General features: G+C 42.6%; 1 long non-coding RNA gene across 1 annotated transcript in view; it reads right to left on the reverse strand.

The window, feature by feature from the left end:
- Positions 1–2,980: 2,980 nt before the first annotated feature.
- LOC107033837 (uncharacterized) overlaps positions 2,981–17,122 on the reverse strand; it is a 336,084-nt gene continuing 321,942 nt past the window's right edge. The window contains exons 7-8 of the long non-coding RNA XR_012073510.1: positions 6,027–6,224; positions 2,981–4,020 (exon numbers count right to left, since the gene is read on the reverse strand). This is a non-coding gene — a long non-coding RNA (uncharacterized lncRNA). The remainder of the gene's footprint in view (positions 4,021–6,026; positions 6,225–17,122) is intronic.

Here is a 17,122-nt window from a genome sequence, read left to right on the forward strand (position 1 = left end):
TGGACGTTTTCATCTACTTATCTTTCAAGCTTCTTACTAAAATACGTCCTGGAAGTCTGCCTTCAAAATTGACCACATGCTCATGTAAAGCCAATATATATCCCCCAAAAGATGATATTCTGTCTTTCACCTCACTTTTCCCACAGAAACTGCACATGTAAGGAAGAGATGGACACCAACGAGAAGACTTTTTAGTTATCCAAAGAAAGCTGATTGCTTTATGGATTTTTTAAAATTCCCTTTTCTACCTAACAGCAGAGAACAGAATCAGGAAAAAAAAGATTCATAAATTGGGTGCAAAGCCATTTCTATATTTTTAATTTTACATTAGTTTTCACTTGGGTTCTTCACTTAAAAGAATGCACCGTTTCTGCATTAAGTTGTGATGTAAGCTACATTACAGTAGGTCTTATATTGAGTTGAACCAAAAAATAACTCTTTCTTTTTCAGTTTAAATAAAATGAATAAAAAAAAGTACAATTAACATTTATTTTTTAAAAAAGAAGAGGAAGAATGTATAGCGTTTTGTTTGTTTGTGTATTTATTTCGTACACAATCCTCAACAGCTTTTACACTTTCTTCTCTTCCCCATAGCCCCCCACCTCTCTGCATCTGAGGGGAGAAATATGAAAGGAGAAATGGCATGAAGTCTGGGTCAAGAACAAAGAGTAGAATAGGGAAGCGATGCTGCTGCTACTGATGGAAAGACAGAGCTACATGGTCAGGTAAGAACCTGAAGAATGCTCAGGAGGAGCCGTCAATGAGAACCTTGGTAAAAAACTCCTAGTTATACAGAGAGGAGGATTTCTGCTAAGATGGTGATAAGTTCGCACCCTTGATATAACCTTTCAGCAGAAGTTGTGCCAACTCGGTAACGGCTTGATTGGCCAGCCTCAAAGAGGCTGAATTCACATAGCAGCCCCTGGATGACAGGAGCCCATCATCTTTGGATCCCCAGCACCTAGCACATAGTAGGTGGCTAATAGTTACTAGGAACCTGGTGTCTGACCTTGAGCCTTGGCAACCTCCAAATGGGATTCGGGCATGTCTGGACTTGTTGGAAGCCTTCAGGAAGGGTCTATTTGCATGAAGGACTGAGGAGCCTCTCCAGAGAAATTTCACTGCGACACTGTCAGGCAGAGCAGCCTGGCCCAGAACAAAACTGAAGGGGCCATTGAAGGAGGCAGGTAGGCATTCTGCAGGGTACTTGTCTCTTGACTTTGCCTCCCTCTCAAGCCATGATGGATGCTGGGTCCTTGGAGCAGGAGGCCTCAAGTGAAAGCTCAAGGGGCAAGGAGGGAAGTGGAGATGCAATACCAAAAGAGGGGAAGCCCCTCCCCGACTTGGGCTTGAATCCTGCATAACCAGGATATCTTGGCCTATCCAGTGATCTTATTCAGGGGCATTATAGATAACTGGTGACCAGGAGCAGCGTGGTCTAGGTGGCCTGAATGTGAGCACTGGACGGCAGTGGATTGTGGGTTTTTTTTTGCCACTTCGGGGGCCTGTCGTAGACCTCAGAAGTAAATATCCCGGAATTTAAAAGGAGGGAAGTGACACATAATCCTTGGTAGCTGGCTGAAATTTTTCTACCTGAAGCTTCTTTGCAGATGTACCTGAAACTTCTCAGAATAACTAGGGAATTTACAGAGAACCAGAAAACCGCAGTAGAAGGTGGAGGGGGTGGTGGTCAGTAAAATACAGAAAATTACCTCCCAGAATGAACATGTTGATCCAGGACTTTAAATCCCAGAACTGGGTAAACTTGGCTCACTATTCATATAATATTTCCATAATTTTAGGAGAAAGCTGTAACTAGTCTAGCAGTGACCAGAGCAATAGTCTATTCAGCAAGTTTTAGTGGCTGCAACCCTTAAGCTGTTCTAGATTACTTTGGTTGCCAAGCATGGGCAGTTTAGAGAGGTATTCAATCCCTTCCCACCATCCCTTTTGACAGGGGCACCTATTAATCAATCAAGGGCCTCCCAATCAACTTGGGGCTGCCAGCGCTGCATTTGGCAGAGGAGCCTGAGACACCGTGACTGGCAAAGAAACACAGAGTGTGACTACACCAAGGGGTGCAGACAGGCTGGAGCCAAGCACAGGCTCAGAGGAGTTTGAGCATCAGTGACAGACACAAGCTCATAGTTAAAGTGCATTTGTTTTAGTTATTTGTCCATTAATTTGTGTCCTTGTCATAATAAATGTTAACATACTTTTCCTATTAATAACTAAAATTAATTTCCCTGTAATTTAAGTTCAGCAACATTGTCTTCCAGTGTACATCTGCAGGATAGCTAGAGTCATTTTCAGGCATGTGGATGAGAAGGGGGAAAAGAAGGAAGTCAAATTTCTTTGCCTTGGAATTTGAACTGGAAGGGATCCTAGTGGTCCAACTTCATTTTCCTACAGATGAGGAAACCACGGCCCAGAGGGGCTGGAGATTATTAGGCAACTTTCCTGAAGAAGGAGTCCCTTGTCAGTGGAAGAGGAAGCCTGGATTGCTTCTGTGTTCTCAACTAGAACAGAGACCATGCACTCTTGTCCTATTACGTATGTATGTGTGGTTTTTTGAAATGAGGTCAAATCCACCAAAAATAGTGTTCAATTCATTGGCATTTAGTACATTTGCAATATTGTGCAACTATCACCTCTCTCTAGTTCCAAAACATTTTCAGCACTCCAAAAGAATATCCTATATCCATTAAGCAGTTATTCCCCAATTCCCCAGCCCCTGGCAACCACCAATCTGCTTTCAGTCTCCATGGATTCTGGATATTCCCTGTAAGTGAAATCATAAGATATGTGACCTTGTATGTCTGACTTCTTTCACATAGCAAAATGTTTTCCAGGCCCACCCTTGTTATACCATGTATCAGTACTTCATTCCTTTTCACAGCTGATTAATATTCCACTATTCCATTGTATGAATATATGACTTTTATTTATCCATCACAAGCTAATGGACATTTGGGTTATTTCCACTTTTTGGTTATCACAAATAATGCTGCTATGAACATGTGTAGGTAAATATCTGGGTATCAGTCTTCAATCCTTTGGAGTTAAATACCTAGGAGTGGAATTGCTGCTGGATCATATGGTAATTCTACATTTAACTTTTTGAGGAACCGCCAGACTTTTCCATATTAGCTGCACCATTTTACATTTTCACTGATAACATGGGAGGGCTCCATCGCATCCTTTTTTATTTCTGATGAAAATAATTTACATTTCTTCTGCCCCTTCAACATCTTACTGTGACAGAGGTTCCCTCCCTCCAAGCTGGCTCCCAAATATTCTTTAAAAAATATTCTTTTTGTGTCTTTGCCATGCCACATCACCAAGAGGATTATCATTACATTGAATGGCTTTAATGTGGGTGAAGACGATCTTATTTATTGATTAATCAAACACTTTTTTAACACCACATTCCAGGCACTGCACTGAAAGTATTATAAACATGATTTCTATCAACTCCTCTTCCACCACCAAGAAGTTATTATTTTCACCATTGTGAAGATGACAAAAGCAAGGCACAGAGAGGCTAACAAACTTGTCTAAGTTCACACAGTGAGAGTTCACGCCGGACAAAATCTAAGAGATTCCAATGTGATAAGATTGCGGGTGGGGTGGGGGATCATTCTGAGCCACTTGCTTGGCATAGCAAGGGTTTTTGCCCTTAAGTACTCTTTTTCATTGTAACTCTTAATTATAGCACTTTGCCCTGCAATAACAATTTTAACTATTGGTTTCCTTACTGATACTTGGTGTAGAAGGGAGATAAGCAAAACTTACCATAAGTTATGCAGTTGACTACATGAAGAGTAACCGTCCAAACTACAAATTAGGATTTGCTCCTTGCTCCATTCCAATTATGGCCGAGCATTTCCAGGAATCCCACATATATGCAGTGATGTACCATCTGTTGATAGTAATCCTTGGTAATGATCCACACATCAGTCCACTGGGTTGCGTGGCTCACCCCTCAGGACACAGGATGTGCATTTAACTTAAATGGAGCTGGTGAAACAAGAAGAGAGAGCCTGAAGGGAATTTATGCTTGAGCTCACCACTATGAATTGGGTTTAGAGAAAGATGCATCTGAGTATGTCCCATTCCCTGTGGAGTCCAGTCAGCCCCCTCCTTTCCAAGTCTAAGGGGATGGCAAAGAAAGTGACTTCCTATAATCCTTAATTATTTCTAAGCATATGGACAAGTTTAAACCTCCCTCATTTGTTCCTTGATAATTCTGCTGTGTGCAGATTCTGGGAAGTGCAACCTATCAGGAATATTCATTAGTATTTTCCAATTCAACTCTTGTTTAAGCTGAAAATGTCTAAAACGCATTGGCTCTGGCTCAAAACATGGCATCAATCATAAAAATACAGCAGTGTCAAATTTATATTAGTACGGAATATTTTAAAGGAACTTTTTTGCTTAGTTTTATAAAGCTTTTTCCAAAGGGGTTTTCATTCATTAGAATTTCACATCTTAATGTACTGTATTTAAAATAACCTTATTTTAGACAAGTTTTAGATTTACAGGAAAACTGTGAAGATTTAGACAGAGTTCCCATATGCCCCACACCCAGGTCCCCCTACTGACATCAGTTATTGGTATGACACATTTGTCACAATTTATAAATGAAGAGTGACATCTTATGATTAACTAAAGCCCTTATCGTGTTCAGATTTCTTTTGTTTTTACCTAATGGCCTTTTTCTTTTCCAGGTTCCTATTGACATTGTACAGTGGTTGAAATGAGTTTAGAGGGTTTTCAGGAGAGTACATGCCAGCTCTGCCTTTTCAGCCCTTTAGCTCCTGCAGAAACTTCCAGATTCCCCAGGGCAGGAAGGAATGGATACCTACCTATAGAGCATGTCTTCTTCCCATCCCTTAGGTTGGCCCACTGTTAAGCCCATTGCCCTGGCTGAGGCTTGATGGCACAGCTGGGAGGCCTCTCTTTATAGCCAGGGGTCTCAGGGGTTCAGATCGCTGATCCCTCCCTGCCCTCTTCTGGCCTGGAGGCGGAGGGGGAAGGCAGTGCTAGAAGGCTCAGTGCCCTGGGGCTCACTGTTCTAGAAGACCTCGATTTTGTTCTCATATTTATCTCCTCTCTACCTCCGGAGGAGAAGCCTGACTGATCCAAGGTAGTGGGTCTCAAACCCCAGTATCCATGAAAATCACCTGGCAAGCTTGTTTAAACACAATTTGCCAGGCCCCACCTGCTCTGTTTCAGTAGGTCTGGGTAATGCCTGAGAATTTGCCTCTCTGATGGGGTCCCAGGAGCTGTTTCTGGTGTGTGGGGGGGTCACACTAAAGTCCATTTTTCTAAGCCAATCAGTTCATGGCATTACCCTGGTGACTTCTGGTCTAGGCCTGGGCAGGTGACCTAAAAAAGCCTAATCCAGTGGTTCTGGGCCCCGGGTGTACATTAGAATCAGCTGAGAGCTTGTAAAATGACTTCCAGCTGGGCCCCGCCCCAGATGAATAAATTATTATTTCTAGTGAAAAGGCCTAGGTATTGCAGTTTAAAAAATAAAATAGCAAAGAAATAAATAATATATTGTCATCATCACCAATTAATAAATAATGAAGTGAACAAGGAGAAATGAAATCAGCAATAAATAAACAATACAGCAGTGGGCAACAGAATTGAGAACCACTGGTCTGCTCAAACTGAAAAGAACTTAGATTGAAGGGAAGGATCCAGCTTGCTTTCTTGTTGAATGTGGAGAAAGAAAACAGGCAGCTCTCTGGCCTCTGGCCAATGTCTAGTCACCATGAGTGGAGTCGGTCTCAGAATGAAGCCAACTCGGAGAGCATGGACTAGATCATGGAAAGAACCTGGGATCTTGGTGACACTACTGGGCAGCTTATCTTACTATTCTGGGAGCCAGTCCTACCTCTGGACTTCCAGTTATGTGAAATAATGCATTTCCTCATTTTTAAAACCAATTTAAGTCACAGGTTTCAACTACTAGTTGTCAAAAGCACTGTAACTGATAATACCAGAGAAATTGTCACCTGAAGCCATGGTAAATTGTGTCCACTCTTAAAGATGTCACCTCTTCTGCACACTCCAGAGGACCAGTTCCTTCGTGACTCCATGGAGACCAGGCAGACGGGGCAGCGGGATGGTCTAGTATATTCTGTAGCTAAAGCTTCTTTCCATTTCCAGGCTGCACATTTCCAGCTCTGAAATTCTACTGTGTGTTTCTTCTCCTCAACAAAGGAAATGAATAGAATAAGGAAAGACCTGGCATTGTACCTTACGTTTAAAATATTTGTTTTCTTTCTAACTAAGCAAATAACCTCATACTAGTCAAATTGGAGGTTCCAACTGTACTCTTCATGAACTGTTTTCTTAAACTACAAATTTGTTTTCAAGCAATAAATCCTTTTTTACATGTGTAATAGGGAAACGTTGGTAGAACATAAATATTCAACACTGGGAGCTGGCTATAACAAAGTCAATGTCCAGCAAATGTTTTATTGCATAAATTTAGTACAGTGGGTTACAAAACTGAATGTGGAGTTAGAGTCCCTCTTTAAAAGAGACTGATTAATGATTCTGAATAACCAAGATATTATTAATGATTGTTTCTGGGTAAGTGGGAATATGGTAGTTTTTTTACGTTCTATTTTTATCCTGTATTTTCTAATGGGCACATACTGCTTTTGTAAAAAGAAATAAATATATATATATATATTTTTTAAAGAATAATAAGGGATTGTTTTCCCTACTTAGAACAAATCTTCAGTTCTTCTGTGTGCTGGTCGCTGGCTTGCTGGTGCTGAGTACCACCCCTGCCATTCTAGGCACTGCTCTGTTGGAGGTGGCTGGAATCCTGTGAATTGCATTTCCCAGACTCCCTTGCCAGCTGGCCCAGTTAAATGCTGCCAGTGGGAAGCTCTGGTGGAAAACTGGATGAAACGAGGGCGAGACCCCCTCGTTTCCTTTTTTTTTTTTTTTTTAAGCTCCTGACAGTGGCTGTGGCAGCAGCCAGCAGCTGTGGGTTCCAGTCACCTTCAGCGGTTGCAGCAACAGCGTCCACAGTTAGGGTGTGGCCAGTGTCCGCAGCAGCAGCAGCTTCCCGCAGGCAGATGCCAGACTCCTGGGCTCTGATAACATCTCCACCTCCCTAGTTTCCTCCAGCCTTAGGAGTGGTCCTGACTCCCAGCAGATTCTTATCCCTAGGTTATCACCTCTTCCCCTTTTCCTTCCTCCAACCTTTCCAACACTTTTGTGACTGATTACTTAGGTTAAATTCCCTCCATTTGAAATACCTAAAATGATGTCTGTTTTCCCATCAGGACACTGGCTGCTATGCCTGCGTACTCTCAGTTCCTACACGGAATTCACCGACAACGCCTTTCAGTTCGACTGCCAAGTTGTCACTCCAACCTCTCCTCCTCTCCCTGTCTCCATGGCCACCACCGGTCCAGATCACCATCATCTCCCACGTGGATCACCATAACAGCCTTCTCTCTCTCAGGTCTCCCCGCTTTTACACTTGCCCCACATCAACCCATTCTCTACACAGAAACTAGAGCAATCTTCTTTAGACTAAAATAAGATGGTGTCACTCTGCTTTGTGAAACCCCTGCACTTAAAATAAAATCCAAACTCATTATTGTGGCCCAGGAAGCCCCAGTGCCTTGTCATTGTGCCTTGTCTGCTTCACCCATTGTGATCCAGCCACACCACAATTTTTTTTTTCAGTTCTTGAAACAAGCCAAGCTCTTTCCTACCTCAGTCATGCTGCATATGTGTTATCTTCACCTTGGAATACACTTTTTTTCCTACCCTTCATAAGGGCAGCTTCTTATCACTTCCTCCATGTTATTTCTTCAAAAAGGCCTCCCTTATCACCTGACAAAATAGGAATGTGTTCACGATAGTAATTCCAATACCCAGAACGGTGCCTGACACAAATCAGACGTACACTACACACTGAATGAGTGCACTGCCTATTTAACTGTTTCTATACTCATGCATAGAACTCAAGGAAATCTGCTTTTTCAATCAAGTTTTTTACTGTTTGAGGTTTAAGTTATGTTTCCCTAGAGAAAAAGCTAAAAGTTAACTAAAATCTAAACAGTAGAAAGAAAAAAGTAAACATTTTGGAAAAAGAGACCAAACTGTGAAAAGATGAAGAACCAAAAAACGTTCTCATGATGCAGCAGCAAAATGTTCTACCAAATCTCATTTGGTCCAAATTCTTCTGTTGACAAATGTGCTTTGCCTAAATCGATTTCAGTCCACTAGCGAATGCAGATTCAGTTAGCCAGCTGGGTTTTGAGTCACTTTTAAGGCTCTACGAAGGACCAGCAGAGAATTTCACTTAGGACCAGACCTCATTCTTCAAACACTTTGAGCACTTGCATTCTTCCATCATTCAGCTGGGCATTCACTCACTGAGTCAGTCAACAGATATTTTCTTGCATGTCTTCCACATGCCAGACACTGTACTAGGTGCGGGATGCAGAGGTAAACAAGACAGACAGAATTCCTGGGCTTCTGAGGCCTCCATGTGAAAGGGAGATAGTCAACAAGGAAGCACATAAAGAAGCACAATAATTGCAGAGTGATTAATTGCCTTGAGCAAACACAACAGCGCAACATAACAGGTGGTGAAGGTGTACCACCACGTCATCGGCTGGAGAAACCTTCCCTGAGAAGACAGCACGTGACTGGCGGACACGGTGACCAAAAGGGGCCACGGTGAGACTTTAAGAGGCCTTACACACGGCAGGATGATGAGGGCCTCCCTCCTTCCCACCCCCCAGGCAACTGAAAATCGAAAAAGCCAACCACATCTTAAAATCAATACAAAGGACGTCAACCAAGTTCTGCTTTCACCACCCCCACCCCCATAGGAACTACTTTCGGGGAAATATCTACAATCAAATTCGTTCCAAAGTATTTTCTTATTTTTAGAGCTCTTTCTTTGCTGATCCTCCAAATATACTTTTAATCTGTGTCCTGAGTCACCTAGCACGTGGAGCCATCTATGCAAAAATCTGAGGAAAGAGGATTTCAAGAAGAGGGAAGAGCAAATACAAGGGCTCTGACAGGAGAACTTGGTGCCTGCAGCCTGGGGCCGCCTTGTGTGTTTTGGTGGCTGCTTTCACAGCCTGGAGGGTGACAGTCTCCTTTAACTCTGTTTCAGGAGACAATTGGCCTGCCTCACCCCAGCACAGCCCGCCTTGGCGGTACAACAGCACAGCAGACTCAGAGTTGGACAAAGCCTGAAATGCTATGTGGCCCATTACAGAAAATGTTTGCTGATCCCTGGGTTTTACTTACTTATTTTTGTTCAAAGAATGCTATCGAGAGCTGCTGGAGAATTCTCAGCTGTGGAGGGAGCGTGGTTTCATGCTCCTTTTCCAAAAGCCAGCTTTGGCAGCTGTGTGGAGAATGAGGGGGAGGAAGGGTCCAGCAGAGACCAGGTAGAGGCCTTGGAGTTTGTAGAGGGGAAGACGCTGGGGCTTGGGGTCAGCATCACATCTCCTAAAGAGCCAGCCCTTCTGCAGCTACAACACAAGGCTGTTCTTCTCCTGAAAGGACTCTCATCTTTCCACACCGCGTCCACCATTTCACAGTAGAAAAAGATGCCTTTTGAGACTTCCCGTCCAATGAGTCATCTTGAGAAGTCTCTGATGTACTACTCCTGCCCAGTATCCAATCCTGCCTACTCTTGATCAATGAAGGAAGGCTGCCTTTGCAGGAACCTCTGGCATTTTGGTTCCCTACTTAGTCCCCAGACATCTTGAAAGTGCCGTGTGACCCACACATTGTGGAGGCTGCTGTCATTCGCTAGTTTCTCCGGGTGACAGGTTGGTGAGATCCCTGGGAAGCTAAGGCTGAATTCTGGCACCCCTTCTGTGGTCCTTATGACAGGCTCGAGTCTTCTGGGGCTTTGACGATGCACCTGCCTCCCTGTGGGCCTTTCCCTGCTCAAGAGCTGAGACTTGACATAAGGCAGGCCTGCGTCTTCACCGTGTGGCTCACACAGCATGGCCCCTGTTCTCTAACTTGAGAGCTCTGAGTCGGCCTTGGGTCTGCGTCTGCTTCCTTCTGAGTGTTGGCTCCTACTGGGAAGGGAAATGGAGTGGAGCTGTGTGGATGATGGCGCAATTTCCCTGATGGACTGAAAGCAGCTGGTTTCTACCATATCTCTTTTGCTTCACCCTCAGTATACCTGTATTTAAGGTTCAGTTCGATTTTTAAAAAAATAAACTGCTTTCCTCAAAGCATTGTAGAGTTGAATCTTCGCTGTGGGGACTGCCTGAAGGTGCTTTCGTTTTATAAGTCTGAAGGCAGCTCAGAGGAAGACAGAGCCTGAGAGACGCCACAAAATAATATTCATAACGAGAAAGACAGCTTTACAGAACGCTTTTAGCTATTTTTATTCATTCATTTGGGGGGGGGGTAGACTGCCATCTCCTCATCAAAGATGAGGTGAATACTAGCCGTGTTTCAAGTCAGCAGTCAGAAGAGCCAGGGAGAGGAAACAACCCTGGAGTTAGGATGGCTGGTCCCAGCAAAATCTTAGGGGCACCCCCAGGGCTGAGGTAACTAGGCTGACAGAGGCAGGGAGGTCGATGAAATGGATGGAGGCCACCGGACTTAAGCTGCAGAGGTCAGTCTTCATCTGACAGCGCGAGTGGTTCTGGAGCTTTAAGGAGAAGCTGGGGTGTGGGAGAGGCTGTGTAGCACTGGGGACTCCCCGTTGAATGCAGAGTCGCAATCTCAAAGGCGTGCAGCACATCAAATCACCTTGCAACTTTTGTTTTCATTGAAGTTGAGTTGATTTACAATGTTGTGTTAGTTTCAGGTCTATAGCAAAGTGATTCAGTTTTGCATATATTTATATTCCTTTGAGATCCTTTTCCAGGATAGGTTATTAAAAGATGTTAATATAGCTCCCTGTGCTATACAGTAGGTCCTTGCTGTTCATCTATTTTATATATAGTAGACACCTGTGCAACTTTTTCACCCTCTCAATTCTGAGCCATCCCCACCCACACCTATCTCCCTCCACATCCTCCTCCTCTTCCTCCCATCACCGCAGTGAGAACCTCTGTCACTGACGGGGTGTGACTCCTCTTCGTGTGCTGGGGCCAGGAGTATATCCAGGTTTTATTGAGTCTGAAGCTGACACAATTTTAGGGGCCCTCTTTAAGAAAAAAAAAATACAAAATAGCAAATATAAAATGTTTGCAAGCCAATACAAAATACACTCAATGTACCCCAGAGCCACAGACATATCTGCTTCATTCTTGTTAATAACTGCACACTACTGGACTGTAGGAATGCACCGTAATCTATCTATCCATTCCCCTACTGATTGATCTGTACCTTCTTTCCAGCCTCTTCGTACAATATGTAGCATTGCCGTGAGCACCTTTGTACATACATCAATTCCCACACTCAGAAGCATATTTGTAGGGAAGATTTCTAGAAGTAAAAAATCACTGGGTGAAAGCATTTGTGCCTTTGTAATTTCAATAAATATCATCAAATTACCTTCTATACAAATTGTTCCAGTTTACACTCTTACCAGCAGGCTATGAGGGTTACTGTTTGCCATACCATTGCTGATACAATACTATTGTTTTATTTTTGCCAATCTTACAGATGGAAAATTATACATCTGTCTCTCTCTTTTAATTTTTTTTTTAACCATAGGTGAGTTTGGGTACTTTTTTACATGTTTGAACCACATCTGTGGGTTGTGTGTTTGGCGAACTGTTCAAATCCTTTGCCCATTTGTTTTCGCATTAGACCAATAACCCTATTGGTCTTTATCTTACTGAACTGTAGAGAGCCTTTATAGTTTAGAGAAATTAACCATGTAATATCTAATATGCAAATATTTTCACAGGTTTTTGTTTTTTTTAATTGGCTTTTGACTTGGCTTACAGGGGCTTTGTCATCAAGACTTTTTTTTTTCATGTCATCAAATTTAGCCTCCCCAAAGGGGGCTATTTTAGCTATGGTGTAGGGAAGGCTCCTCTAGAGAGGTGGCACTTGAGCTCAAGCCTAAATTTCATACAAAGAGCAGGAAAGCCAGCCCTGGTCAGAAGGCTCTTGGGCAGGAATGTCCTTGGTGTGTTAGAACCAAAACGAGTCCTGGCAAACAACAGGACAGTGCAGAAGCAGGAAACACACAGGACAACATGGGAGAAGCGGACAGGGCCCTGATCATGCAGGCTGTGAATGCCAGGACAGGAAGTGTGCTTAGCTTTAGGGCTCAGAGAGAAACCAAAACCAGTGGGAAAAAAGACAGAAAGGCAATTTTAGGTTCTACATGATTAGATGAACATTCTAGTCATTCACTGTCCAGTGTGGAATGGGCTCCAGGAGTATTCATGGGTGAGTTTCCTGGCCCTGGAATTTTTCAGGCAGAAGTGTAACACCTCTGGGTGCAAACTGCAGTGGAGACTCAAGCATTAGATGGTAGTTCGACTGGGGGCACAGTTATCATATATACATCCCTGCTTTCCGCTTTTCTCATGGCTTCTCTGCCTTTCTGTTCTTAAATCTTTCCTTCCTTCCTCCTTTCCTTCCTACCCTCCCTTTCCTTCCTTCTTTCCTTCTTTCCTCCCTCACTCCCTTTATTTCCCTCTCTATCCTTCCTTCCTTTTCTTTCTTTCTTTCTTCCTTTCCTTCCTTCTTTCTTTCCATTATCCTCTCCCACGTGATGGTGCTGCCAGTGGTTTATTCTTGGCTCCACTGATAGCCTTAAAGGTCAAGGTGACATAGTGTTTACATGGAAATAACTTTCTATTTCCAGTGACACCTGCTTATGGCTATGCCGTGCATGTACCTGGCACTGGAACCCTCTTTGACCCAGGAGTCCTCAAGGACAAGAACCACATCTTTTCCCTCCTGTGCTGCATCCTCGTTCAGAGACATGGACCTACCAGATGCTTCATAAACAGGTGATGTTAATACACCTTTGCAGGCTGTGTTTGCCACATGGCTGAATGTGATGGTACAGTTTCCTCTCGACGGTTGAGATCTAGGAACAGGGAGGACAAAGACTGGCCTGAGGAATCAGAGCTCAAAGTGGATTTGAAAGCCTTCCCTACAGATGAGGTCGAGCCACAATTATAGATGGGATCACTGAGTCAGAATGCAGGGGAGGAGGTGCAGAGGGGCAAGAAAAGAAGAAAAGACAGCCCTGAGGTTTCTGGCCTAGGAAACCTTTAGGCAGACAATGTCACGTGACACCAGAATTGGAGAGGGGCCAGGGTAGGATCTGACATGGAGATGAGAAGAGTTAAAAAAAGAAAAAAGAAAAAGAAGGCAGAGCAGGCTGTTCTCGGAACCTGGCACCAAAAGTGAAGCAGCCCAGTGGGGGTGTGGGGGGAGGAGGCATTAGAGGAGTTTACACTGAGCCAGTGCCCTCACTAGGCCAGAAACCGCTAAGGCCTTTTCATATTTTGCTTCACTTTATTTCACAACAGCTCTGCAAATTACAAATTATTATTCTCATCTTATGGTTGTGGAAACTGAGGCTCAGAAAACTGAAGTGACTTCGCCAGAGTCACCTAGTTGGTAAGTGATGGTGCTGGGATTTACACCCTGTCTGCTGCCAAGGCCTCACTCCTCTCACTCCATCAGAAAAGCAGTGAGTTCCCCTGCTACTGCAGGACACTGGGCAGCCCCGGGAGAGACCTGCTGGTCTCCAGGTGAGCAGAGGATATGCCTTCATCCAGGTGGCCTGGGCCAGCAGATTTGCTCTGCTCTCAGCAGAAGGAAAAGAAAAATGCAGTTACAATCATTTTCTCAGCTTCTCTCTTCAGCCAAGCCAACAGTTTGTTCTAGAGCCATGTTTTATCCAAATAAGATCTTAGTGTTTCCTCAAAGGAAGACATCAGTGTACTTAGTTTAGAGGCACTGATTTCTTTCCAATTTCTTATTTCCCTGTGGCCATATTCTCTCAACACATCTCTCTTCCACACACAGCAACCACGCTCATTTGGAACTGGAATCCTACATAAAGAAGGAAAACACTCAGTAGGAAAATAAATCCTGATTTTTTTTTAAACCACCTTGGATTTAGGGAGATGAGAGTGGTCTTTCTTCAAACACACTGCAGTACAATTAGATTCACAAGCATCAAGCATCCTAAATTTTACGATTTGCTCAGTTTACATTATAAAATTTACTCTCGCCTGGTCATAACACAATCATCTCACATACAAAATTACCTAGAATTTAGTTCCTTTTTTGGGTTGCTCCAGGTTTTTTTAGTTCACAGTTATTATGATTTGTCCTTCACACTGATTATAATAACAGATAGTAAACAGTTCCCCAAGCCCACGTTTGTGTAACTTTGGTGGTACAGGTCCTTTTGATGAAACTTGGTTAGGAAATGTGTAATCTCATACAAGCAGGTTTCCTCAAGACAAACCACTTTTGAAAACAAGTTGGAAGTTTTTGTCTTTAATTCCTGTTTTAGACATGTTATAAACATGCAAATTTATTTCTCAGTTGATTCAGTCTGCCATCTCTAAATCTTTAGGGAGAATTACAGAAATGGAGATAAAATCTTGGTAATTTATTCAATTTTATCACTTCCACTGATTCCCATAAAAAGACTCCATCTGTCAAATTATCCTTTCTTTAAAAAAAAAACTTTTATAATTTTCTTTATATGGGTATGTTGAAAATGAGTAGTTTAAGTATCTGTGTCATGAAAACTATTGACGTTCCAGTAAAATCTGTTCTTTCTAAATTATCTGTTCTTTAGCCTCTTTTGAAAGGAAACTTCAGCTCCTATCATTTGCTTATAATTTGCTGGTGCAGCTTGGGATTTATTGCTTTGGGTGAATATATTATGGCATGTTTGGGAAGCATAGAATAAAATATTCTTACGTTAACATAGTCTGTGATTTGGATGCCAATCTATAATCAGTACATCTTTCTTTCTGAAATTTCTGCAGCCTGGTTTTATTGAAAGCACAAATAGTCAGCATAAAAAGAAGAGACACCTAGTTGAATCCCATCTTTTATCATATATCTTCAGCCTTGTTTCTGTAATCACAGGCTGTATGAATACCAATGTACCTGAGCATCTGAGCTCCCTCCATTTGAGAAACACCCCACCACTACCAGGAGTTTTCTGATTTCTGATCTCCACTGGGCCCTCCTTGGACTAAGCTTTGGTCAGCCCTCTCATCCTCTCAACGACTATACCAGGGCTTTCCTTTTCTCTTGAAGGCCTCACCTAGACTTGTGAACAAAATACAGAACGCCCAGTGAAATCTGAATTTTAGATAAACCATGGATACATTTTAGTGTATGTCCCATGCAATGTTTAACTCATCCTCTATTTTCATTTTTTATTTATTTTATTTTTAATATTTATTTAATTTAATTTTTTAATTGTAATTTTGGGGGCACAGGGGAGATAATTAGGTTTATCTAGTTATTTATTACTTTCGGTGGAGGTACCAGGGATTTTATCCAGGATCTTGTGCATGTTAGGCATGCACTCTACCACTAAGCCATACCTTTCCCCAAGTCTTCTATTTTTATTTGCTAAATCTGACAACCCTACTCCTAACCCCTCTTTCTCTCTCTTGTAGCCAACTTTGTCTCACAGTAAAATCTAAAGTCATTAGCAGGAACTTCCTCAACTTCCAGTCAACTCCTTGTCAGATTCACCTACCTTAAGACACACCATCGCCTGGCTCTCTCCCACCCCGGTGACTAACCTGCTCAAGGCCAGCCTCCGTGCTGAGCTGCTGCGCACCCTCCTTCCCTGGCCCTCTCCTAGGTGAGAGGTCCTGACACCAGAGCTGAGCCAGAGGCTGTCCTGCAGGATGAAAGCATCCTACAGAGTCCAGCCCTGGATGCATGTGTTTAGTGAGGAGAAACAGCTTTGAAATATTTGGAGCCAGAAGCCAGTCTTAACAGCTCATATAGGAAAGAAACCTGATAGTCTGCCTAGATTTGACAACAACCTGAAACAATTACATGACATCATCAATAATTTGGGGGACGCTGAAAAAAATCTTTCTGAACCACCAATTTTTGAAAGTTTAAACAACGGTGCTAGAGGAAAGATTGAGTTGTTTTTCTATTTACTCTGTGGAAAATGATTATTACAAAATCATTGTCATATGAAAGAGTGATTAAAATCTCTCAAGTCAAAAACTGAGGAGAAAAGTGTTTTAGATGTATTTAAAGGAATTAACTTTTTAAATGATGTGACTTTCTAGATTTGGTGATGTTTGTGGTCTATGTCAACTTTCAAAAATTCATAATTATTGTCATTTACTTTTTCTTCTGTAACATTATGTATTTAGAATGTCATATTTTATACTAAATTTATCACTTGGTAAAAATGGTCCTCACTATTGTGTGGACTTCGAGGTCCCATCCAGATCTGGCGTTGTCCCTGGTGGAGGAATGCTAGGCTAGGAAGTGCCACCGAGCCATCATCAATGAAGGTGAAAATTTTACAGAGCTCACAGGTGGGAAGGGGAAGCGAACAAAGGCTCTAGAAAAGCTCTTGAGGGAAACAATCAGTGAGCTTTGAGGCGAGCCTCCCCCACAGCAGAGAGTCAGGAGAGGCCAGCATGCAGGGAAAGAGAATGAGCTGATGTTCAAGGAGAAGCAGAGAGCATCCCGGGTGAGAGCGGTGGGCCAGCTTTCCAGGTCTTTGTGTCAGAACCTCCCCACGACCCCTCTCTGTATTCCCATAACAAATTTCCCATTTTAGCTTAAGAGTATAAACTGATTTCTGATACTTGTAACCAGAAAGCTACTTCTAACTAATTGTTACATATAGCCTCTGGGTCCTACCGAAAACTCAGATTAATCAACCCAAATGCATTAAAAAAGAGAATTCTCTTTTCTAAACAGAGGAGAGCCTGCTTATTAAAACTCACTTGAGGGCATTTGAGAATTTTTTTCTAGGTAGAATTTTTCGAGCTCACTTCAATTTGATTAGAGAAAACTTTATTGTTGAATATCATATCAGCTCCATTACAGTCATTTGGAGCACAGTCCAGCTGTTTTTTTTATAGACGCATAACTTCATATAAATTGGATTTCCCTATAAGAGATTAAGATTATTCCAATTTTTCCTGGAGTG

Source organism: Vicugna pacos, chromosome 6 (genome assembly GCF_048564905.1).
Source record: "Vicugna pacos chromosome 6, VicPac4, whole genome shotgun sequence".
In the NCBI taxonomy this organism is placed as follows: Eukaryota; Metazoa; Chordata; class Mammalia; order Artiodactyla; family Camelidae; genus Vicugna; species Vicugna pacos.